This window comes from Diadema antillarum, unplaced genomic scaffold (genome assembly GCF_040938485.1).
Source record: "Diadema antillarum isolate AM-2024a unplaced genomic scaffold, OU_Dant_1.0 seq00000014_RagTag, whole genome shotgun sequence".
NCBI lineage: Eukaryota > Metazoa > Echinodermata > Echinoidea > Diadematoida > Diadematidae > Diadema > Diadema antillarum.
Window position 1 is genome coordinate 977,585 of NW_027271134.1, and position 25,633 is coordinate 1,003,217.

A 25,633-nucleotide genomic window follows, 5' to 3' on the forward strand; every position below is an offset into this window, starting at 1 on the left:
GTACTAGTATCTCAGACCTTTCCTTTTAAGGGGCAAGTTGTGAAATTGTGAAGTTTTGCTAATATTTGCCAAATACTTCTCGAACAGTTGATCTGAAATTGCAAATGAGTAAACTAGTGATGTTATCACAATTTTTTATTGATGGTATAAAAAGAAGTGATGAAAATTCCATTTTTCGGCTGTAAAAGTGCATGTAGAACACAATGTTGTTCGTAGCTGAAAAATTTCAAAATAATGATCAGTTAGATATACTTGGATTGGGCATATCTGCATTTGAAAAAATAAAATGCTTTAGATACTGCTATTTAATTAGCCCACATTTTGCATATAATCATCCTATTATGCAATGTTTTTAACGCATCTTTCCAAGTTTAATGCTCATTCATCCTTTGTCAAAACACTCAGCAAATAATAGTCATTCTATCAGCATTTTGATTTGAGATACATTTATGAGTATGCGTTTCTTGCAGGTTGCATGATTTGGCATTTACTCAATGACTTTACACACCTGTTAAAGGTATTGTACAGTTATGGTTGAGAATTAATTTCAGGTTTCTAACATCTTTTGGTGAGATAATGAGAAACCTCTTATAAAATGTGAAAGAGCATGTAATTCTATGAGGAATTCAACGTTTATTTGATGAAAATTGGTTTTGAAATGGATGAGATATCAAAAAAGAGCGATTCTAATAAAGTGTGGGACCCACACTTTATTACGATTGCTTTGTTTTACTTTGTTTTTTGATGTTTCAGTCATTCCAAACCCGATTTTCGTCAAATTAACTTTGAATTCCTCTTAAAATGGTATGTTCTGTACTATATCATAAGTGTTTTCTTTGTATCTCGCAAAAAGTTAAAAACCCAATTCTCATCTCCACCAAAACTGTACTATCCCTTTAAGGTGAGAAGATGAATATGATGTATGAACACATTGAAAATAATTTGCTGTATTTCCTATTGCTGCTTGAGATTTTGAGGAACATTGCAATAGAAACTGAGAGCAAGCAAGCAGAACTGGAGTCCAAACAGAGAGAGTTGGAAAGACTGGGTGAAAGGAAGAACTCTATGAGGGCAAGATTAGACCAGAATCAGGTGGATCTGGAAAGGTTTACAGAGATGGAGGACAGAATACATGAGCTAGGTGAGCTGTTGAAATCTTTGTACTAAGCAAGGAATTAGAAAAAATCTGTACCAATATGGCAGATTTTCAGCATAATCACAGGGAAGCTAAGCTACACGTATGCTGAAGAGAAGAAGGCCTTACTGTTCAAGGGCTAATCCAGGTTTGGTTTTGTGCTTGTGTATATGTGTGTGTTTGTGTGTGGTTTTGTTTTGGATGTTTATGTGATACAATGTTCATCATGAAAAGACAACAGATTCCAAATCTTAATTCTTGAGATTGTATACTGTTATATTGTAGCATGTTTGTAGTCACCAACTCGAACTGAAAGTCCTGGAGGATGTGGTTGGAAAGTATCCCTCTCCAAACAATTGTCAGCTTATCGATGTGCCCAAAGTGAATCTGCCTATCCAGTCTGAATAAGAAAGGTTATTATCTCATTTGAATGTAACTTCAGCTCATATATAGATTGAATGAAATAAGCCATGAGTCTTTGCATAATTGAATATATCCTGAAGAAAAAGATGAGACACAAAAATTTCCCAATGGAGGGAGAGTCTCTTCTGTAAACTGTTAAAAGTACTGGTACTGTAAAACCAGACATTTGCAGCATGAGGCTTTCACAAATTGCCAATCATGTGCTAGTAATATAGGGATGTGTTGAACACACACTGCTGGTCACTATAAAATGCACAACAAAACTAAATGTGCACTACTAAACATGTGTAGTTGAAAAAAAAACAACAACACCAGATACGCAGTATTATGATACAAGTACATTGTATAGCGTTGTACTGGCATTCAATGCACTGTGTAGACAAAAACTTTGTTACATTTTTATCTTATCTTACTTTTGCAAATCTTGGCTCACAAAAAGTTTCATGCAAAAGAAAGTTTCTTGTTTTACAGTATTTTGAATGAACAATATGGTACATAAATCATTCATAGATCCAGAAAATTTGTGAAAGGATATAAAACAAAAAAATTCTGAAGCTTTAACCCTAATCAGGCCAGGCTTTTTTGGCTATGCTAAAACCGGAGGGGGGCGGATTCCGCCCTCCCCCCCGAGATCACGGCCATTGGTGGTGCGATCGCGACGAAATTTGGCATGCGTGACACCCACATCATAATCTACAAGATTGCGTCATAAAAATTTTTGAAATAACCAATTTCTAATTTTGATTAATTAATTATGCAAATTAAGCTCAAGATCATATTTTAGTCTAATCAAAAGCATTGAGAGTCTAATTTTTACTCTCGAAATCTGTTTTAGCATATTCAACAATTGTACATCACAAAATCTTCCAAAACTCATTTCAATTCTTATGTATTTTATTGTTTTCAGAATTTCTTATGTATTTCTTTGTTTTTCAACTTTTGTTTTTTGTCCCCGCCGAACGAGTTCGAGCAGGGGACTATGAAACGGGCTCCGTACGTGTGTGTGTCCGTGTGTCCGTCCGTGTGTCCATCCGTGTGTGCGTCCATGTGTGATCAAAATCTTCAATTTGCTACTTCTCTGTCATTTATGAGCCAATTTTGATTCTGTTTGCTTTATATGATAGCACTACATGGGAGCTTTGAAACTTCTACACAGAATTTCAGTCGTGACCTTTGACCTTGACCTTTGACCTATATTGTACATTTTGCTACAAAATGCTACTCCTTCGCCATTTCTAACCCGATTTCGATTCCGTTTGCTTTATGTGATGGCACTAGGTGAGGGCTTCAAAATTTCTACACAGAATTTTGACCTTTGACTTCTTTGACCTTTGACCTTGATTTTTGACCTGTATTGTACATTTTGCTACAAAATGCTACTCCTTCGCCATTTCTTACCCGATTTCAATTCCGTTTGCTTTATGTGATGGCACTAGGTGAGGGCTTCAAAACTTCTACACAGAATTTTGACCTTTGACTTCTTTGACCTTTGACCTTGATTTTGACCCATATTGTACATTGGCTACAAAATGCTACTCCTTCACCATTTCTAACCCGATTTCGATTCTGTTTGCTTTATGTGATGGCACTAGGTGAGGGCTTCAAAACTTCTACACAGAATTTTGACCTTTGACTTCTTTGACCTTTGACCTTGATTTTTGACCTCTATTGTACATTTTGCTACAAAATGCTACTCCTTCGCCATTTCTTACCCGATTTCGATATTCTGTTTGCTTTATGTGATGGCACTAGGTGAGGGCTTCAAAACTTCTACACAGAATTTTGACCTTTGACCTTGATTTTTTACCTACATTTTCTTGTACATTTTGCTACAAAATGCTACCTTTGCCATTTCTAACCCGATTTCGATTCCGTTTGCTTTATGTGATGGCACTAGGTGAGCACTTCAAAACTTCTACACAGAATTTTGACCTTTGACTTCTTTGACCTTTGACCTTGATTTTGACCTATATTGTACATTTTGCTACAAAATGCTACTTCCGGCGGGGACATATATTACGCACTGCTTAATTTCTACTTTTCCTTGTTTTCTTTGTCTTTTTATTGGAAATTGTCACTGACCACTTTTCTACCATAATTAGCATAAAATCAATCAATGAAAATGATTAATTGTAAAAATAATCAGGTTTTTATGACTTTCATGACAGAGCACCATTTTCCATAGGAAATGTACACAAAAATCACAAAATTGTGCCTGTTTTGGGGCGACATGCCGTTACAAAAATGGGCGTGGCTTTGAAAAAGTATGTGCAGACGTTGCAAATGTGGTCTCTTAAGTTGCGCGAGACTTGAACGAAGAAAGTCAAGAAGCCTCGTGACAAGGCCTTCTCGCGTTACATAATTATAGCACGAAACGTCGTGGGGGGGGGGGGCGGATTCCGCCCCAGCCCCTTTAGAGTTAAAGAACTGATGCATCAAGTAGTGAATGACTCTTAGGCATCAGATGAGAACTTTTTTACTAACAGCAGTAAAACTATGTGCACTCACTGTCTAAAGCCAATTCAGCAATGCCAGTAGGGGAAGTTCACTCTTCATCACTGACTCTTGGAATGATCTAATACATGCCACGTCTGCTATAATTAATTTGAGCATTCTTTGGAAGTATCAGTGTCTACTATAACATCATTTTTCATTTTTTGATTCGATGCTATTATTGCTCTGATCAGTTTCATGTATGACATGTAGAGATGTCTTTTAGGGGTGTTTTGCAATTTTAATCATGAGATGGCTGTGCTAGGTATGCCCTACATACCATTGTAAACATGAAGTCTAGACCAGTGAAGGAGTACAAATATAAGTTCTCACAATCAGCGCTTGTGCACACATCTTAACTAATTGTATGTGATGATATGTGCTCCACTGATTGTCATTCCCTATTATCATTTTGGAGTTCCATCTTGCTACACGCAGTATGTCCAGTATAAAGTTTACACCGTATTTAGTTCTAAATGGGAAAGGTTGATTTTTTTGTCACCTGCAGAAAGTGAGATGTCAAGACAGCAAGACACAAAGCTGAATGTACAGACTGAGTTAGAAGAGACAAGAAAAAATGCAGCTTCTCTCAAAGAGGTCAGTAACAGCATAAAGGGACCTCCAGGCAAGGGAAATTTGTTCATCTATTGTTGTTGTTGTTGTTGTTTTCAAAACATATGCGAATGACATATCTACACCATATCTGTGATTTGAAGAGAAAACTCAGAAATGATTGATGACCTGTGCTGAATTTGTCAAGTTTATATATTCTGTGCACAACTTGTGTCTGTTTGTGCTTGTTAATGTTACACATCCATTCAATGCTCATGGCTTGTAAATTATCAGGGCCACTGTATTGAGACATTTAGAGGAGATTGTACGTCATAGTGGAAGCACTGCAGGATGGAGAGTTTAGTGGCCGTGGTTCTATAACCTCTTTTTGTCTCTCTGTACTTTTTCACAGATGGCACAAGGTGAAATACTTGTTTTAAAAAAATGTTAGGCCCATTCCCGTCTTTTGTCCTACCTCAGACTTCTGTTTGTGCATAATATGCATTAGTAATTGAGACATTTATACCATTTGAACAAACCATTTAGGTTGATGATTTTGTTGATGATTGAGCAATTGAGGCTGTTCTGGTGAATAGACATTGCCAGCATGTGGGACTTCTTGCAGTACGTAACCTTGGGATTTGACACTGATGAAAATAGTTCCATATCCATGAATTTCTGTAAACTACTAATCATGATCCTGATTGCCATGGTTGCAGATTTTGGACAAATACAAAGCATTACCCATAGAAGAGTTATTTGAACAGGTAGAATTATATTTTGGTCACATACTGTCAGCAGCACACTAAATTTTGAGCAGCATGATGCTACAAATAGTGCTTAAAAGCATCAGCGGCATGCATGTGCTTATATTACGTATAGAACACTGAACTCAAAAGACAGTACATGTATCACTAGCTGTTATCATGCATGTGTTGGTTGCGACTGGGTTCATGCTGGGGCCAACAATATGTATCGCTTTGTTTTACATACGTAGATCTAATAGGAAGGTTAAAAATGAATTAAAGGCATAGTATATTACTGGTTGAGGTGAGGATTCAGCTTTTAACGTTTTGCAAAATATTTAGAAACCACCCTATGAAATGTCAAAGAGCATACAATTCTAAGGGGAATTGAAAGTTTATTTGATGAAAATCGGTTTTGAAATGACTGAGATATCTAAAAACGACTTACGAGAGAGAGAAAAAAAAAAAACCTAATTAAAGTCATGTCCTGTGGTATTTCATTAGGATCTCTTTTTTGGATATCTCAGCATTTCAAGACCAATTTTCATTAAATGAGCCATAAAATCCTCTTAGAATTTCATGTTCTTTCATATTTCATAAGAGGTTTCTCATTATTTCACAAACACACACACACACACACACACACACACACACACACACACACACACACACACACAAAGTTGGAGATGTGCTGCCCCATGTATACCAAAACAGTACCATCTCTTTAAAAATTATCAACATGAAACCACATGGTGAAGGTCAAGGGTCAATATACTTTTGCAATTTTTTTTTTTTTTTTTTTTTTTTTAAAGCCATGACTCCAGCTGGGAATGTCCTATAGGATGTCCTCTCTTCTGATCCGGTGACTCTGTGCACCCCTGTGAGACGGATGAAACTCATTCTTGCTGACTCGGATGTTAACATCCTGTTTTTGTCACTAATCAGCTCTTAGAATGCTGCATCTCCCTTTGCAATACATAGTCATTCAACCCTAAACAAGTTCTTATCAAAAGCAGATTTCACAGATATACAAGTTTTTCATTAAGTTCACAGATGACCACAGAATAGGACTCATCTGATAAACTTACCAAGTTACCCGTAGTTAAATGTTTTGACTCTTTACAGCTGGTGGGTAGTATTTCATGGAATAACTCTTCTATTTTATAGGAGGTCATATTGAATGGCAGAGATTTTGTAATAATCCAATGGATACACTTCCACTGCATGACAATGGATATTTTTATATAACGCCTAAAGAGATCCTTGTAATTTGATTGGTTGTTTGACATTGATCATTTAGCCCATTTCACTATGATGTCATCATCCGTGCAATTGTAGCTCCATTTATTGTGCAATTTTGGATCCATACAATTTGCTCCATTGCACGCTCGCTGAGAGCCCCGCACACTACGCGTGTAAAATGCTTGCGTTTGCAGTGTGTGTATGCGACAGCGGGTTAGCGTAAAGCGCTCAGTGAGCACTCTCACGATCTCAGATTCTCTCTTGTTTCTAAATTAATAAAACATCAAATGGCAATGATCTATTTTAGGCGTTATATAAAACAAATGATAAATGTTTTTCATTCGTGCAATGGACAGAATACTTCATTGGTTACAAGATGAAATGTTCGATCCATTCAACGAGGTGCAGCCGAGTTGAATGGATCAAATCATTTCATCTTTCACCTCATGAAATAATCTGTCCATTGCACTCATAAACATTCATTATTTGTATACTAGTTCATATTACACCTGTTTGAGTGAACAGAAGCTGAATCATACTTACCTTTTGATTCTGTGTGACTGCTTCACATGCAAATGTTTCACATTCATGTCAGGAATATGCTTCTGCTGCTATTTTTCTTCCATGGCCCGTGATCTTTACTGGAAGAGTTATGTGTCATTGCCTCTGTCACTCAAAGAGCTACGTGTACTTGCTTGTTGTCGTAAGCTACACCATATATATCTTGTGAATGCTTTCTTGCGCCATAAAACAGGAAAAGGACAACTTGCAGTTACAGTGTGCACAACTAAATGAAGAATTAAAACAAGTCAAGTCAAGAAGGAGGTTTGAGCAAAAGGTATCACAATGGGTTTTCAATATTGTAATTTGTAATATTGATTTTTCTTTTCCAGAATGATATTATGTGTTCTAAGCTCTTTCTTTTTGTTCGTTGCAGCATCAGGGAAGTTCATTAGGACCTATTGAAATTGTTCAAAAACTACTTTTTTCATAATCTTTCAAATGCACAATTATAGTAGGTGATACTTGTGGATAGGGAATGCATAGTCATTACAAAAGTGTGTTGTCCTTATACATATATAGGTCACATGGCTATGTAGTGCCTCAATATTACATCTCTCTTCTCTTTATCCAGAAGATACTACAACTGTAACAGGTAAATTGCATCTTGTGTAGACACCAATGATTTCTAATTGTTCATAGGGCTCAAAAGAAGAAGGTACAATTCAGTTTGTGACATACCTTGAAGGTACTAAAGGGTTACACCAAGGTCAAATTTATGTTACAGTTTGCTCACACTAATTTCCTTGTGGAACTGATTTCATGAAAGCTTAACAGTCTATTCAAGAAGAACACCCCATGATGATCATTCATATGTAACATATTGTTTTAGACTTCACAACAAAAGACTAAAGAATCATCTGAAAGCATGCACTTTGCGTGGAAATAAGTTTTTAAGAATTAGTGTGTCGAGTTTATTACATCAGAAAAAAAAAACCCTCAAGGGTTAAGTGTATCTTTTGGCACAGAACATTGCATCATTGTTATTGTTTCACTCTATTTTTAACCAAATAAACAACAGGATTTCAGGGATGAACATAGAAAATTGGTGCAGGACATTGAAAGGCTTAAAACAAGTCTGGAAGAGGAGACTACACATGCCAGCAGAATGAACAAGGAGGTACAGCTGTGGAGGCAAGAATATCTCAACCTTAAGCAGCAGGTAGGCATTGACAGGAGTAGGGGGAACATGAAAGATTTTGATTTGTGGAGATTTGTGTGTGAGTGTGTGTGTGTGTGTGTGTGCACACTTTATGCCTTGTGATACTAATGCAAGTATGAAAGTATGGCAAATAGTTTCATTTTTTTGTTTTTACACACCAATTTGTACTATTACTCATAAAAATGATAAATGAAAAGGACAGCAAGATTAAACATAACTTGTACACCAAGTAGACAGAGTGCAAAAGAACCAATCTCCCAAAAATGCCCAATATGACTGTAACTTGCAAGTGACTCAGTGTAGTAATGGCTGATATATCTCTCCTCTTTAAAAAAAAGTAACGCCAGACAGTACAGGGCAATTACATCACTTCAAAATGCAAGGTAGGGCCCTATAATAAACCTAATTGTGGATTTCTATTTGGTACCCCAGGGTACCAAAACCTGAAAAAAATTAGCCGTCTGAATGAAGCCTGGGTCAAGGAATGTAAATACTCAACACTTTTTAGGGTGTGCCAAACTTCAAACATATCTCTTAAATTTTTTGCAAATCATGTGAAACTGTCGTCTCACTTTGTAAAGATGTACTACGTCCCAGACCTATGGGAGAACCGTGTGATATGACAGGCATACCAGTCGCCACAGTGAAATTTCTAGTTATTTAGTGAAATTTGCGGAAAACAGTGGATTGAATCTATCAATAATATTGCCTGTCTTAGATCTGAAAAAAAAAAAAATGATACACCTGACTAGTAAGATCCTTGATTTTATTTCTTTTTATTCACAGCAATTCATTTGCATTTCTTTATCAAAAGTAAGATGAGTTTTCTCTTGTTTTTTAATTTCTCCTTTTCAGTGACAGTGCAAATGAATGTTAGTGTATCATGAAAAATAACATCTTTCTTATTATTATATAAACTCATACCAGTAAGTTCTGTTCTTATCGTTTGCTGCATGACATCCCCCCCCCCTTTGCTACTGTAGCTCCACACTCATGAGGAATTGATGGACCAAGACACTCAGCTGGACTCTCAGCTTCAGCACCTTAAGACTGAGATCCAGAAGGAGGTCCATGAGGGTCTCTCCACTCTGGAGTTGTCCCGCTTAGAGGTGTTGGATGAACTCAAAGAAGTGCACCATCAGAAGGCTGAGATTAACAAGAAGATCCACTCCTTCCAACAGGTTGGTCCTCTTTCTTTTCTTGCATTTGTCAGCTTGTTCGGTTTTTATGCTTCACTACAATATTTGGTTTGTGTGAGTATTCTTATTCAATGAGATCAGGTCAGATGGCCCGATTTGTCAGATGTGCAAGAGGATTTTGTCTGTTTGTAGTTTGGTCAACTGTGATTGTTTTGCTTACCTGTATTTGATTTGTTTATTGTCATGCCTCCGATGCGAAATGTCGCCGGAGGCATTTTTTTTCAGGTTGTCCGTCCGTCCGTTTTTCTGTCTGAATTCAAGTTTGTGGACAGTGTAACTAAAAAACCATTTGAGGTATCTTAATGAAACTTGGCATGTATGAGTGGGTGAACTTTTGGGTGCACATGCTCAAGGTCAAAGGTTCTATTATATATCATAGGCCTTCTTTCACAAAAGAATGTGCATGGACATTTTAGATAGTTCCAATATTCCTTCTACATATATACTTAACAAGACCCTTTGTAACTCACCTGAGCCAGAGGCTCAAGGGAGCTACTGCAATCCATCATTGTCTACCTCGCGTAATGTTTTTACCTTTTCAGCTTCTCTTTGAATACTCCACATTGGATTTCAATCAAACTTGGCAGGTAGAATCCCTAGGGGGATAGGATCACAGTTTCATCAGATAAGTGGGGCAGGAGAACCCAAAGCCTCCAAATCGAGGAATCTTTTAAAAAAACTTTTGTGGAACTACACTGTAGAGAGCTAAGTTGAAAGTCAAGCATGTAGAGTGCAGTTGAATTTTTGTCCATTTCATAGTGCTGTATATAGTCTGATTTTATCTGTTTTTCTGCATGTGTGTGTTCATGTGTGACAAAGTTCAAATACACTGCTTTTTCATATCAGTGTCCATGGCTTTGATCTTGAAATGTTTTTTTTTTTTTAACAAAATATGTACTGGTGGATAAATAACCACTAATATTGATTTGAAATGGATAGAAGAGACAGTAAGGAACATGTCTTCCATCCACAGCCAAATTGTATGATAGCTTGGATTCCAGGTCTGTGAAAAATATTCTGACATGGCTCATGAGTGAGTTAATGTTCTTACTTAATTTCAAAATAGGCTATCTAAGAGATGTCACATTCTAACTTACTGTCCCAGTGATGGAAAGTCTCCATATGTTGTAATGATTTTGATGTGTCAGTGCACAATTCTCTAAGATAATGAGGAGATGAGCATTCACCATTTCAGAAGTTCATGATGATCCTACCTGTGTGATATTTAGCAGATTTAGACACATTGGGGGCAGTGTTCAAAAAAATTTATCATTATATATGAAGCGTTCTGTAGTATCATTCAACTTGAGTTGCATTGAGACAAAACGTGTGATAAATCCTACCAAATTATATAGGTGTCTTTTTTATTTCCAGCAAAAACTTAGAGATCTCCAAACTGAGGAGACAAGCAAGAGTAGACATAGAGATCTGAACTTCCAGTTGCAGCAGGAACAAGACCTACTCAAGGTAATGTCATACACAAACATACACAATATGAGCACTATGTTGTAAATTTAGATCTAATTCTCACATTTTGCAATCCATGCGCTCTCATTCAGTTCAATGTGACATTCGATTTACCCTGTTGCTCTCTGGGAGATAGGTCAACAACCCAGGAGTGCGCTTGATTGGTACAGTACACACTAGACATGTATATTCAGTGATACACAAATACCCAGAATTGCTGTTCATGAAGTAATAGGATCCGATTAATTACATCGCTGTTTACATTGGGACGCTATCACAAGCAGTGCTTTTTAGTCATCATTTTTACGACTCAAAATAGTTGTCACAGAGTGTAAACTTCAGAAGTTAAGAGAGTACATTACTCCACTGTAGACATTATCATTCAAGTCTGTGAGTGACACTACTGCACTGACAGGACGTTTAACACACTTCACTCATTGTCTGTTTCTTATTCTACATGATTATGTACTTTTGAACTTCATACTTTCCTTGGGATCTCACTGCTAGTTCTTAGTATTAACTCAGCCTTCTTATTCCCTGTGCTGGGAAATACTGCGGTTATTTAAATATTTTCTTCAATCAGTCTACTTTCATTCTACGAAACTCACTGTGTCTGCCATGTTGGAAACAGCTGTTGTCACAGTGTGTACAGTAACATTTTTACTACCTAAATGTAGGTAGTGCGTAATACGTTTAGTGTATGTTGTTGACCCAGAAGTGGGAAATATGCCTCTTGCAGTATGGACATTGGTAGCATATGGATTGTGATACGGGAGAATTCCATATGTATGTGTTGCATGCATATATATATATATATATATATATATATATATATATATATACACATACACTCAGCAAAAAAAGTAAGTTCCCCCCTAGCATTTGTGGATATATCTCAAAAAGTATTCAACCGATTTTCATAATTCAAACGGAAATGGATATAGAATTTTATTACTCATAACATGAGTGGCAAATCATTGCCACCAGATATCATTACTGGTGTGAAAAAATGCATTTTATGTCAAAATGCATGGAAACAAAACTTGCACTTTAGTGATTTGCAATGACTTTTACACAAATAATCAAACAATCACTCATGATTCTGAACATTTAAGCATGGGTTATTGCATATTTCTCTATCTCTTTCTTTTCATGAGCATATAGTGAAGTATTTGATAATTGATATGTCCACCACCCGCAATGACCAGCCGCCATCTCCTCCTCATACTGTTAACTAAAGTTTGTACGTGGCGCTGCTCAATGTTGGCCCATGCTTTCTGCAAGATGCGCTGAAATTCTTGCAGTGAAGTGTCATCTTTCAACTTCTTGCTCGCTTTCCACTTAATGATATCCCAAAGATTCTCTACTGGATTACAGTCAGGGGATCTTGCAGGCCACTCCATATGTTCGATGCCATTTCCCTCAGCAACTGATCTACAACTTGAGGGCATGATGCAAAATGCCCACAGGCACATTAATGTGATCAACCTAAATTGGAATTACAAATCACACGGCTTCTACCAATATTTTCACATTGAGAAGGCCTATTGTTCAAAAAATATGCATAACATCTGTTTAATAGGGAAGCACATTGTACCTGAAGAAATTCCTGAGAATTACACAAATTAAAAAGATCATTTGATAACTTACATAGGAAATGTAAACAATATGCTTCCTATGGCCTAAAGTGCAACTTTTTTTCCCATGCATTTTGACATAAAATGCGATTTTTTACACCAATAATGATATCTGGTGGCAATGATATGCCATTCATGGTATGAGTGATGAAATTCCCTATCCATTCCCGTTCGAATTATGAACATCCATAAAATACTTTTTGAGATATATCCAAAAATGTTAGGGGGGAACTTACTTTTTTCGCTGAGTGTATATGTGAGATATGAGAAAGGGAGGAGAAATCGGTGCGTAGCTTTGACATCGTTATTCCTCTTACTGTTCCTCCTTTTTGGAAAAGCGCAAGAGTTGAAAAATTGGTCTCCGCCGGGAATCGAACCCGGGTCTTTGGCATGGAACGCCAACGCCCTTACTTAACAGATCTCTTTCGCAAATACATATATATATATATATATATATATATATGTATTTTTTTTTTGAAGTTTGTAAAATATACAGAGCGTTTTGTTTAGTTTAGCACAGTCATTGTGTCAGGAATTAGTTTAAAATTAATATCTGCTGAAATATGTTGGTTTAACCCTATATAGCCTGGGCTATTTTGAAATTGTGTAGCCTGGAGAATGAATCATTAATTTTTCCAGAATATGGTCAATTTTCTCTGAATATGCAAATTTATGCATGATATTTTTGTGCATCAGTTTTTAAGCCCCAATTCCTTAAGGCTTTTCTTCAGATATGCTTGGTAGAGTTATTTATTAAGAATTTATGTGAAAATTTTTGCCATATCAAAATTAATATCTGTATCATATTGTTTTGTATTCTTGGTTTTCATTGTTTATTTTCATCTGGAATAGTTGATGATAACCAAAAGGGATGTTATCTGAGAAAAACCAGAATAAAACATTCATCTGACATTTCTTGTAAAACCAGTACATTGTACACACAAAAATCATTTGAAACTGCCATTCATGGTGAAACTTTTCACCAAAATATGCTCTGTATCTCTCGGCAACTGTACACCAGATTTGTGGGAATAAACTGTGAAAAAAAAAGTCGTGAAATTTCAGCTTAAAAGAATCATGTTTTGAAATTATCACAAAAAAGTCCAGGGGGCTTATTTAACCCCCTTCCACCCTCCCACCCCAGCTACATAGGGTTAAAACTTCACATTAATCAACATTAGCATTACAGGTATCATATTTTTATATTTCATCAACTCTGTTTAGCGTCCGGTTCTGCCTCCCCAATGCTTTATCTACTCTCTGTATATTACAGCTACGACTAGAACAGCAGATGTCAAGGCAAGCAGAGATCTTGACCAACATTAAACAGAAATCAGAGACCACCATTCTGTCTCTTCGCCACAAACTGGATCACCTTGAGGACCTTGTCAGCAGCAACTCCTTGACCCACTCAAGGGTCAGGGATCTTCCAGAAAGATTAGAACATCATGTCAGCTTGTCTCATGATGAGATAGCAGCTGATTCTGAAGCAGGAACAAAGGAGGCAGACTTTAGAAAGGATAGTGCACAACAAGAACATCTCACCTGGAGACACCAAAGTAAACACTGGGTTAATAGGAGTGAAAAGACCCACAGAGACACTTCAGTGGACATACCTAATCAGTCTAACATTGTTGAGAGCAGCAAAAAGGTTAGAATAAAGTTTGATGCACTGTCTGAATCTGAGGAAAGAACTAGAAAAGATTCCACAGAGAGAGTCCAAAGTAGGACAATACATGGAAGTCGTGAGCGAAGCATTTTGAAGAGAAGACTGCCCCCTGCAGAGCAAGAGGATTCCTCACATCATGTTTTACAAGAGAGATCAGCAGACAGAATGCAGGCAAGAGGGAGGAGGAAGTCAGAAGAGTTGTCCTCTCCTGCTGAAGAGGTTTGTTGAAGATTAGCTAATGACTTGGCAAACTCAGGAATAAGCCCCCCTGGAGTCAGTGTATTGCTGTGTATGATCAGCCGTTCTAAGCACAATTTAGCAGATATAACACAACAGTTTATGAAGTGCCTGCATGTTTTGATTCTCAGAGGGGAACAAAATGTCAAACCAGTGCAGAAGGAATTCATTCATTTTTTACTATGCTAAACAGGATGGAATATGTTATGCTGTTCTGTTCTGATTTGCCAAGAAATAGTCCCTTACATTACTGATTGTTCATATATTTTTCACTCACCTGAGCCAAGGGTGGGGGGGGGGGGGCACACCCACCCACTCCTTCCCCCCCCCCCCCCCCATTTAAGGAATCTTTAAAAATCTCCTGTAGAACCAGAAGTGATAGAGCTGAGTTGATACTATGATTTAGTACATTGATGAATGTATTTTTCATGGCGAATCCAGGGTTGCCTCCATTGAGCACAGGAAGGGGGGTCCAAATGGGGGCCTAAAGAGTACATTTTCATCTTCTTGAAACCCCCATGATGGATTCAGAGCAAACTTGGCAGATATGCATCCCAAGGGGGATATGATTTCAATCTATACAAATGGGCACCATGCCCCCTGAGAGGGGTGGAGGGGGGGGGGGGGGAGGGTGGAGGGACTCAGATTTTGTGCTTCCTGATGTCACTAAGCATTCTAGTATGGTCTCAAGGTAACATTTGCTATGAGCAGTATATGAAATTGGAAAAGTGAATGTACAAGAAAACATAGTGGACTTAATATAACAGAGATTAATTTCTCCTGTTAAATTGATTGGGAAATAAGCTGTCATCAAAAATATATGTAATTATAGTCACCTATCACATATTAGAAATGACATACATGTAATGTTCCAATAGAATTTGAATCAAGATCACCTTACAAGATGAGGAATCTTTTCTAATGCACATTTTTAAGAATAATTTTGTTTGATAAATTGTAGTGGAAGTAATAGATGGGAAAGATGTATTAGTGATGTACGTAATCTTCATTGAATATGTATTTCTTAAACAGGTTACCCCTTCCCAGCGCCCAAGGTCCCATTCTTACAGACATCAAAGAAGACTCAGTAGATCACCTGTGCGACTTGAACCAATTCCAATGATGTCCTTACAGGCTGCAGACAAAGGACCTTCTGATAGCCATTGTGAGTTTCCACATTGCGTGCATTTAATTGCATGATATGGAAGCATAGAAAATGGTTTAGTTTTGTGTAAGTCACACATGGAACAGGAGAAACTCTGTCAACTTCACATGAATTTGGATTGATATGTTTTATATACGGACTTCAATACAGAGTTGAATGCAGGAGTTACGAGAGCAACAATACAGAGTTGTCAGTATTTTAGTCACCTCTAGTGGTTAATGAAGTTGTATAGTTTTGAGATGATAGCCACACCTGGATTACTAATATGAACTCTTGCAGTTAAATTGATTTTTGAAATTCTTTTCTGTTACAGGAGTCTGTGAAGTAAATAAATGTGTTGTGTTGACAGGCCGAAACACATGATTGCCATTGTTGACATCCTTTCTTTATACCTTTGTCACATTTTGAGCCAATGCATTTCTGTTTGGATGTGAAAGCCCCTAAAATACAAAGATGTTGATCCTGAAATGCATGATTTGAATTGGGACTGATGTGGCATCACTACAGCCTTGGTGTATTTCTGATGTCTTTAGAGGAAAGGGATCAACAGCACAGACGCCCCACAAAATTTGATATACCAGTAGTCATGTTTTCTTATTTCCCCACATCAAAAAGGCATGGAGACATAAAAGAGACAATATCATCAAAGAGGATACTCCAAAGAAAATAGGATATGATAATGTGTAAATTACAAAGTGAGTTCATAAGGATGATTGATGAATATTGATAAAATGTTCTCTAAACACATCCAATTGTTGTATTTACATGTGACAGTTTTGACAACAGACTGTCACCTTTCTCAAACAATGGTTAACTAGCAACTGATGTTTTGGCGCCAATTATTGTAAAAATGGATTTGCGTGACTAATTTTTTGTGCTCGGCTGGGTAAGATGAGTTTCGCCTGATTTTAATTCCGCGGAATCAAGATGGCAACTACTGGAATGTATGGCAAGCAAAACTATTTGCATGCTTCTATTTTCGTGCTAGTTTCTGGTTGCGCGAAATGCGAGAAAATTTCCACTTTTGCAGTAGCAATCACCCAGTTGTGACATCCAGGTGATAGCACCATCATAAAGTCAGACAGTTGGTATGCCCCCCATCCCGTTTCATGTTGTGGGGAGTTCTCTTTATCCAGATGGCCTCTCTGATACGTCTGTTCAGGTCCTGGCTCTCCCTCGCTACTAACTATGCACCACCTACCAGTTGATGATATGATTTTCTTTTTCAGCATGGTCTGTTATGGAGGACTTGTTTGTTTGGCTTGCTGATGCCCTCTGTAATCGGCTGTATGATTGTCCATACAACTTTTGACTATCTTTCTTGTGTTCATCAATAGAGGCAGTGCAACTTGGTGGTAGTTAGGAGGCAGCTGGCACAGGTCTTGCTTGTACGAGATCTGCTGGTGAACTGTCCTTCCCAGCAATTTTATTGTATATTTTATCCAGGCACTTGCCATTCAATAAATATTCATTGTATACAAATGAGTCACAAGATGATCTGAATATTCAAGAGACTCAACACAGGATCTCAACAGAGGATGAATAACTATTCATGACTCCTATATGTAAATTTGTAACAAGGGTGGCTGCACAGGTAAATATTCATTACAGAGAAAACCAATCAGAAGAAATGGAGGGAAATTCTAACAATGGTTCATGTACTGACATGACAGGGAGATGTGCCTTGGTGGGTATAGGAGAGTGGAGTGTACCATGCTGTGAAAGAGGTGTGACATAGTGGATGGCATAGGAAAAGATAAAAATCTGTCTGAGCTCACTTTTAATAGCACAAGGAAAATAAATTCGGTTCAAAATAAGTCTCTACATTTAATTTAGTTTTCAACTAGTTTGTCCAATGTATATAGCTTGGTAAGAATTGGTTTCTTGTCTTTCCATTTGAACATCCATTGAGGATAGCTGCATTTGTGACAGAGCAGTAGAGATGGTGGTAGCTTCATCATCCTTGTCTTAGGGTCAGATACTCCTGCCACAGCAATGGAAGAGAGTATGAACCACTCCTAGCTTTTGATGTAGGGGGTGATGAGACTTGGAAGTTGAGATACTTGTTAGTATGTGTTGGTTTCTTGTATACCTGAATGTTAGGTGTCCATCTGGCTTTCTAGAGATTTGTGTGCCTAGGAAGGGAATCTTGTACAGTTGATAAGAATATGCAACTGAGTGAGCTGATGATGTCTTCATCTCACAATTTTCCATTGATTATGTGCAGAATAATGACCAGTCAGATGTATCAGGATTTTAGACTGGGTCGTAATTGTGTTTGAAGGAAAAACTGGAAATTTCGAAATTGTACATACAAACTTATGTGGCAAGTTATGAGGGATTGACATCATCACTTCACTACTTGCATATTCATATTGACAGTTCAATTACTTTTTTGTGAAAAATTAGCAAAACTTTCTTATTTTTCATGTGATTTTGATCAGAAAAGAAAGGAAAATTTGACTCCATTTCATACTAACTTTCAGCTGCACTTGACTTTCCCATTGAAAACAAAATTCAATTCAATTACATTCTTTTGAGTTACAACACATGTACCTATGAAACCATACTTTGTTTATAATATGTATGGGGGATTTTTATTGTGCTGAATGGATAATATACATCCTATTTTCTTTTAATTAAGTATCAAAAGATGCACAAGACTGCTAGCTAAAGTCATAGAAGCGGGGGCGCAAATAAAAAAAAAAAAAAAAATGCAAAGATACAGCAAGATACATATGAGGGGGGCGATTCCACCCAACCCTGATTACAGAACTTGGAACTCATTGGGCAACTGACATGTAAGGGGCAAAAAGTTAGATATCATGATAACTTCCTGACTGACTTTTCAAATAACATTATTGCTTCCAACAATTGTTTGCAGTATTAGTGCAAGTATTATGGAACTCATTAGACCATTTGAATATGAAATATTATAATGTGGGGGCTATTTTATTGTGAAAATCAGCTTTAATGATTCTGTGATTACCATGTTTATGCAACAGTCAAATATAGAAACTTCTTTTGTGTCTCAACAGGGTCTGAGTTCATGGATTCTCTGAACCAGCTGAAGACAGAGAAGGTGACGCACCTCAATACCAATGTGTGGAAATCCCAGTGACATACTGGAATGTTGCAGAATACTGATACATTTTTCATAAACGCACACACACACACAAACAAAAAATGTACCTTGAGACCATGTTGTGTACTAATCACCTTATTAGCTGTTGTAAGCTATGATGAGAATGTATGTTGGTTGAACCCTAAGATGTTTTGCAGATAAAAACATTGTTCTGACCCACTTTCATTGATTAGATAGGCTGAAAAGTGGAAGAATTAACTATTCGGTTTATTGAGCTTAAGAAGTTGAGTAAGAAAATGTTTTGGATTTGTAATTCATAGACGATGACTGTCTTGGTGTAAAGTATCAAATGGTATTGTTCATTTCACTTGTTCATTACTTCTGTAGAAACATGCTATAATAGTGTATACTACCTTCTTCTTTTAATATTTTCGCTGAGACCATTTGTGACCTTGCATCAAAACCCCAACGTGAGGACTCAAAGTAGGTGAAATGGGTCCACCTAGATTTTGTTTTAGCTCACCTGAGCCTTCGTTTCAGGCAAGCTATTGTGATCACTCATCGTCCAGTGTTCGGCATGCGGCAGCTGTTATTCGTGGTTCTTTGTTCATCATCCGTCATGTGTAAACTTTTTACATGTTCATCTTCTTGAAAACCCCATGATGGATTTTTTACCAAAGTTGGCAGGTAGCATCCCCTAAGGGGATAGGATATTATTTTGATCAAATGGGCACCATGCCCCCGGGGGAATGGAATTGAGGAATCTTTAAAAATCTCCTCTAGAACCAGAAGTGATAGAGCAAAGTTAATACTGACAATTTGATTACTGCATGTGCTTTATACAAGAACCCCGCAATCCCCTATTTAAATTTTTTTTTTTTTTTTTAATTTACCAGAAATAATCTGAGGAAATATATTAGGAAATGCACTTTCAAGGTTCCATGCCATGCAGAATTGGTCATGATTGCAATCCATTGATATCCATCTTATTCCTGAGTGTTATACAGTCTGACTTCTCTTATCCGGACATGTTTGTACTGGAGACTCAATGTTTAGTACACACAGCTGCCTACCCATTGGTAGCTACATGTAACCTATTGCAGGTAGCATACACTGAAACTCTGTCTTTGCTATCAATGCAAAATTACAGGTGGGTTTCTAAATCAAAATGAAATCAATGTGTTGTCAAACTCTTGAGATTATTTACCTGCTTAAATATTAAGGTATCTTTCAAGCAGGTCTTGGAATGAAACAGAATGAGTCGACGAAAGTAAATTTCATAATTTGAACATCATGGCTCGGTGAAGTTAACGCACTGACAAGTTGTGCAATGCAGTGGACTGCAGTCCAGCCATGCTAGTTAGCACTACCTTTACCATTCCAGGCCTGATGCTTGGTGCATTGCGATCGGGTCAAACTTGTGTGTGATTGTAAATGTGTGTTCAAATTGTGAGTGTTAATGTCATTCATTGCTGAGCCAATGAACTCAAACCAGTGTGAGTCTAGTCATATCAACAGCTGTGCAAGTGACCTACATGTGGCAATAAGAATGAGAGGAGCACATAGGCTGTACAGTATTGTATATCAATTTGTGTGAACATGTCACATCCTCATCAGCTGTTCCATGTTCAGAATTCTCTGAGAATTTGCTGAATGAATGATCACCTGTACTGTGCCCTGACTTAATGAAAAGTTTGCTTCCCATGTTCTTACGGTGATTTGGGGATAGTATAAGTCTGAATGCATGTTATACTTAGTAAATGAAAATTTGATGTGAATGTATGTTAGTTGTGTTGGGAATAATATGTAATTCATGTGAGTTTGTGTAAGAATTTTGTTCGAGTTTCAAATCAACCTTTCCTTGTTAATATTAGATTTGGGGTAAAAAAAGTCACAGTTAGATCATGTCCAGATAATAGAGAGATCCAGATTAAGGGAGGGCTGGATGAGAGAGGTCGGACTGTACGAGCCACAAGTTATACCATGAGAATGACCACAAATCTTAACTTGATGGCCTTTGTCAAAATGCAATCAGTTTACTTCAGACAGAATCGTTATGCAATAAAAGTGGTCTTATTGTAGGATTGCTGAATTCTGTATGCAGCACAGTATTTTTCATGGAATTGTTTGTATCAGAAACAGTTTGAGAGGACTTTGTGTGTCTTTTTCAAGTAATAATGTAACAAAAAAAAATGAGGTGCTAAATATATGTTTTTCTGAGCATTTTGGACTTAAAAGAAAAATCATTCTTGTACCATAAGAGCTCTCAGTCGCCTTCTTTCCCTACAGTGTCTCGACCAGTTTGTTTCCTTATCTATGCTGACATTAATGATGATAAGCATCATACTTATCTGCTGATGTACAGTTGTTGACATGACAGCCGGGCTTGTCCCGATTACATGGAGAACAAATTAAAGCAAAGACAGTGTAAACTCCAACACCATAAAGTAGAATGACTGTGCATGCACATGGTTACTGTGGCTTTGCAGGCTGCCACTTGTGCAGGTGCAAAACACCCAATGTCATCCTGACCTCTTACATCAATAAAAAACACTTTGTGTATTGACATTTTGCAAAATTTTGCTTGTGTGAAAATTTATTGTTGTGTATGTGGTATGAAAGTGAGAACATTGTATTAGAAGTTAAGTGAAGCATCAACATGGGACCCTGCACACACCAAAATTCCCTTGTCATGATTCAGTTCACAACAAATCCAAGTACAGCGTACAGTAGTGTGCTAGCGCACTTGTGAGATACTGGCTCTTTGTAGGTTTTATTGTTTTTATGTGCGTATTCATATATTGAGTAACATTTTTTAAGGTCAGTAAATGGTACGAAATGGCCAGGTACCACGTTGTGATGATGAATTTCTTCTTAAGAGTTTGAATTAACATATTAACAGGTATTTGTACATTTTGATATGTCAGAAAGCTGAAATGACTAGCATGTTTAAATTTTAATGTCTCATTCATGTTCAGCTATTAGTAGAGGCTACTATCTAATCCCGTAAGATGTTCGTGCCAAAATTGTTTTTTTTTTTTTTTTTCGGGGGGGGGGGGGGGGAGCTATCCAATTTGAGGGTGCTGATTTTAAAAAAAATCAATAACAACAACAACTTTGGCTCCATTTTTTCTAACGACATCTTCAGCTGCCATTTTGAATTTCAAAGTGGCCAACATGGCAAACTGTATTTTGATGCATACATCTCATAATGTGAGCATTGTTCATCTTTGTTGCAAAAGCATGGCTGTGATATCAGACATTCTGATACATCTTTTTCTGATATTTTGGATTGTTTTTAAACAATAGGCTCATTCCAGCCCCTATCTCAGGACAACCTCCCCCCCCCCCCCCTCCCTCCCCCCGTCTCAGGCAGGTAGGTATAAGCTGTCATTATCATGGCTCCCTGATGTCGACCATGATGCAGGACAAATTACAATCCTGTTGTGCACTAATACCATGAAAACATTTCATAATATAGTGTGATGCATGGACAGGTTTTTCTTTTTTTTCTCTCTCTCTCTCTCTCTTTTTTGTCCTCCGATAACTTTTTCATTTTTCTTTTCGTTTATTTCATTTCCAACAATGCAAAACATTTTCATACACAAAATAACACAACATCAATACATTGTAGTAACAAAGAAAAATATGTGAAGTTAGCAATACTACGCATCACAAAAGCAAATGAAATTGAATTGAAATTAAAGTTGCAGCAAATGGAGGAGACATGCTGAAAAGCTAAGCTTGTATTTGCAAGTCTCCTGGACAAAAAAGACTAAACATCAAGGAAGCAAGTTGCTAGATATAATATAAAAAGTGCAAAACACATACAGACCTATACAAACAAACAAAAAGACGGACAAACAAACACAAGCAACCTCTCTCGTTAAAGAGAAAAGAGAGAAAAATAACAGTGACGGAAAAAGAAAGTATTTTGAAAGAAGAAACAGAAAGAGACATGAGGACAGGAAAAGACAGGTAAAAGGCGAGAAGGGGGACGAGATTAAGGGTCTATACTAGCACACGCGAGGCACAAGATGCGATGGATCACCGAGGTAAATGGAGGAAAGGAATAGATAAAAGAAAAAAAATGAGTATGACGAATAAGAAAGGAAGCTCAAAATTAAGGCTAACTAAAATGTAACTCATTCCGCTATATAAGAATTTATGAACAACTTCTTCAGTTTGAATGTGAATGTGTTTAAACCTACAACTTGTTTCATACTATTATCGAGAGAATTCCAAAATTCTGCTTGTGGGAAACCTCTACAGTACTGTGTATTCCTTAGCAGAGATTCTTTAAGTTCAAAACGGGGTCTCAGAACTCGGTGCAGTCATATAAGAAGCCAAAGAAAAATTAAAATCTTATGACATCAGTGTTTGTTAACCACCGGTGTAGCCAGGAATTCACGATTCGGACAGTTGACTGTCCGTCCACACTTCTGAGGACGGACAGTCAACTGTCTGAAACGTCGAGCCCTTCTCCTCGCTCCATACTCTTCTCTGGTTCACAGTCCTTTTTAGGACTACACACACTCTAGAAAGAATGCTCTCTCGCTCACTTTCTCGCTTCTTCCTATCCTTCTCGTTTCCTCTTTCATTCCAACAGTCCTTTTCAGGACTTACACATGATAAACCATATAAACCAATAGCATATGAAAACCAAGTTATAGGTAAATTGAAGTTTACATAATGTGTAATTTCTGTGCATGTTAATTTCTTTCTTATGAGGTTTTGTAGACAGTCTGCACTGTTAAAGGTTCTCCAAGTTTCGCTCACGGATGTTTAGTCCGAGAAAAGAAATATCTAATACTTTAATTACAATTAGGCCTATATTGTACAATAAGTTAGTGTTACTTAAAATATTACTGAATTACTGAGTCTCTCATACCCAAAAGTGAATAATATTCAGCATCCAATTCACCTGTAATTAAAAAAAGGAATCAAATAAAACGTTTTCCTGACGGATGTACGTTCGTATAGAAGAAGTCCATGGAATAGGCCTATATAACAGAAGATAGCGTTACGTTTTAGTGACAGACACTCCCCGTGCACAGTGTATATCTTTTGAGTAAGCTAGGTAACTGCCATCTCAAAAGGAACACAACCATTTTCGGTTTCCATCTCGGACGTTCGCTGTAATTCTCATAACTATGCCTTTATACACTTTATTTTTCCCTTCACAACGATTTTCTGTCTTTCGCGATATGTACAGCATGAACATGCTGCAACCAAAAAGAAAGAAAAAAATTCAAAGCCATAAAGTGATACGCAATCACAGTCGGAATATACACTGTATTGAAAGGAAAATTATGAAATGACGGAAGAAGTCTGTAAAAGCGCAAGAGGCAAGAAGGAACGTAAAAGTTCAAAAAGAATGTCGAAGCAGTTGAGTGAAAATGAGAAGGAACGGAAAAGGGATCGAGCGCCAATGCGCAAGAAAACAAGTGCAAGTGCACTCCCGATATACCGAATTCCTCTGGAGGGGCTGTTTTTGTTTTTGTTTTTGTTTTATTTCACATTTAAGAGACATAGAGATCATTGAATTGTTTGTGCTTTCATGCTTACTTTGAAAACACGGTGTGTGTTTTTTTTTAAAATGATGATTCACTAATATGTTAATGGTCGCAATTTGATAGGTTCGCTATTACAAAGGTTCGTTATTCCAAAGGTCCGTTATTCACTGGATTCGTTATTTCGAACGTTCGTTATTGCCACAATGAAAAGAAAAAAAAAAAGCTTTGTAATGTCGTGAAGTGGGTCGACTTCACGGGGTATATGGACGGTTGAGGTCCACGGGGTTCACACCAATGAGGATGTCGGGAGACTTCAGTTTAAGGAACATAGGCCTTTAATGTTTCTAAATGACTCGAGAAACCAAAACAAAAAATCCAAAAGAAAAACCCCTGCAAAGCAGAGAAAAAAAAAACCAACAAAACGATAATCAATACATATACTGAACCACGCAATACAGCTACTAGCACTGTTATACACAATACGAATACGACAGCAACAACGAGCATAGGTTGATATAAATCAAACTAACACATTTCTTCACTTACACTGACTTGAAATTACCTGACCAAAATTTACTGTGGATTAGCTTTCGTTCTAAATAAAATCAAGAACTCTCGTTTCCTATAGTGTCCGAAATACGTAAACCAAACAAAATCTGCAAACCATAACCCTTTGCATGTGTCTGTTCATCACGATGCAACAAATTGTTTCCATATCCTAAATTGTCTATCGATTGATAATCTTTCAATTAAGTGTCCCCGCCGAACGAGTTCGAGCAGGGGAATATGAAACGGGCTCCGTACGTGTGTGTGTCCGTGTGTCCGTCCGTCCGTCTGTGCGTCCGTGTGTGATCAAAATGTTCAATTTGCTACTTCTCTGTCATTTATGAGCCAATTTTGATTCTGTTTGCTTTATATGATAGCACTACATGGGAGCTTTGAAACTTCTACACAGAATTTCAGTTGTGACCTTTGACCTTGACCTTTGACCTATATTGTACATTTTGCTTCAAAATGCTACTCCTTCGCCATTTCTAACCCGATTTCGATTCCGTTTGCTTTATGTGATAGCACTAGGTGAGGGTTTCAAAACTTCTGCACAGAATTTTGACCTTTGACTTCTTTGACCTTTGACCTTGATTTTTGACCTATATTGTACATTTTGCTACAAAATGCTACTCCTTCGCCATTTCTAACCCAATTTCGATTCCGTTTGCTTTTTGTGATGGCACTAGGCGAGGGCTTCAAAACTTCTACACAGAATTTTGACCTTTGACTTCTTTGACCTTTGACCTTGATTTCTGACCTGCATTGTACATTTTGCTACAAAATGCTACTCCTTTG

At 37.3% G+C, this 25,633-nt stretch overlaps 1 pseudogene; it reads left to right on the forward strand.

Annotated features, from left to right (window-relative positions):
- Positions 1-21,292, forward strand: part of LOC139725073 (uncharacterized) — a 46,311-nt pseudogene extending 25,019 nt beyond the window's left edge.
- The last annotated feature ends 4,341 nt before the right edge of the window (positions 21,293-25,633 follow it).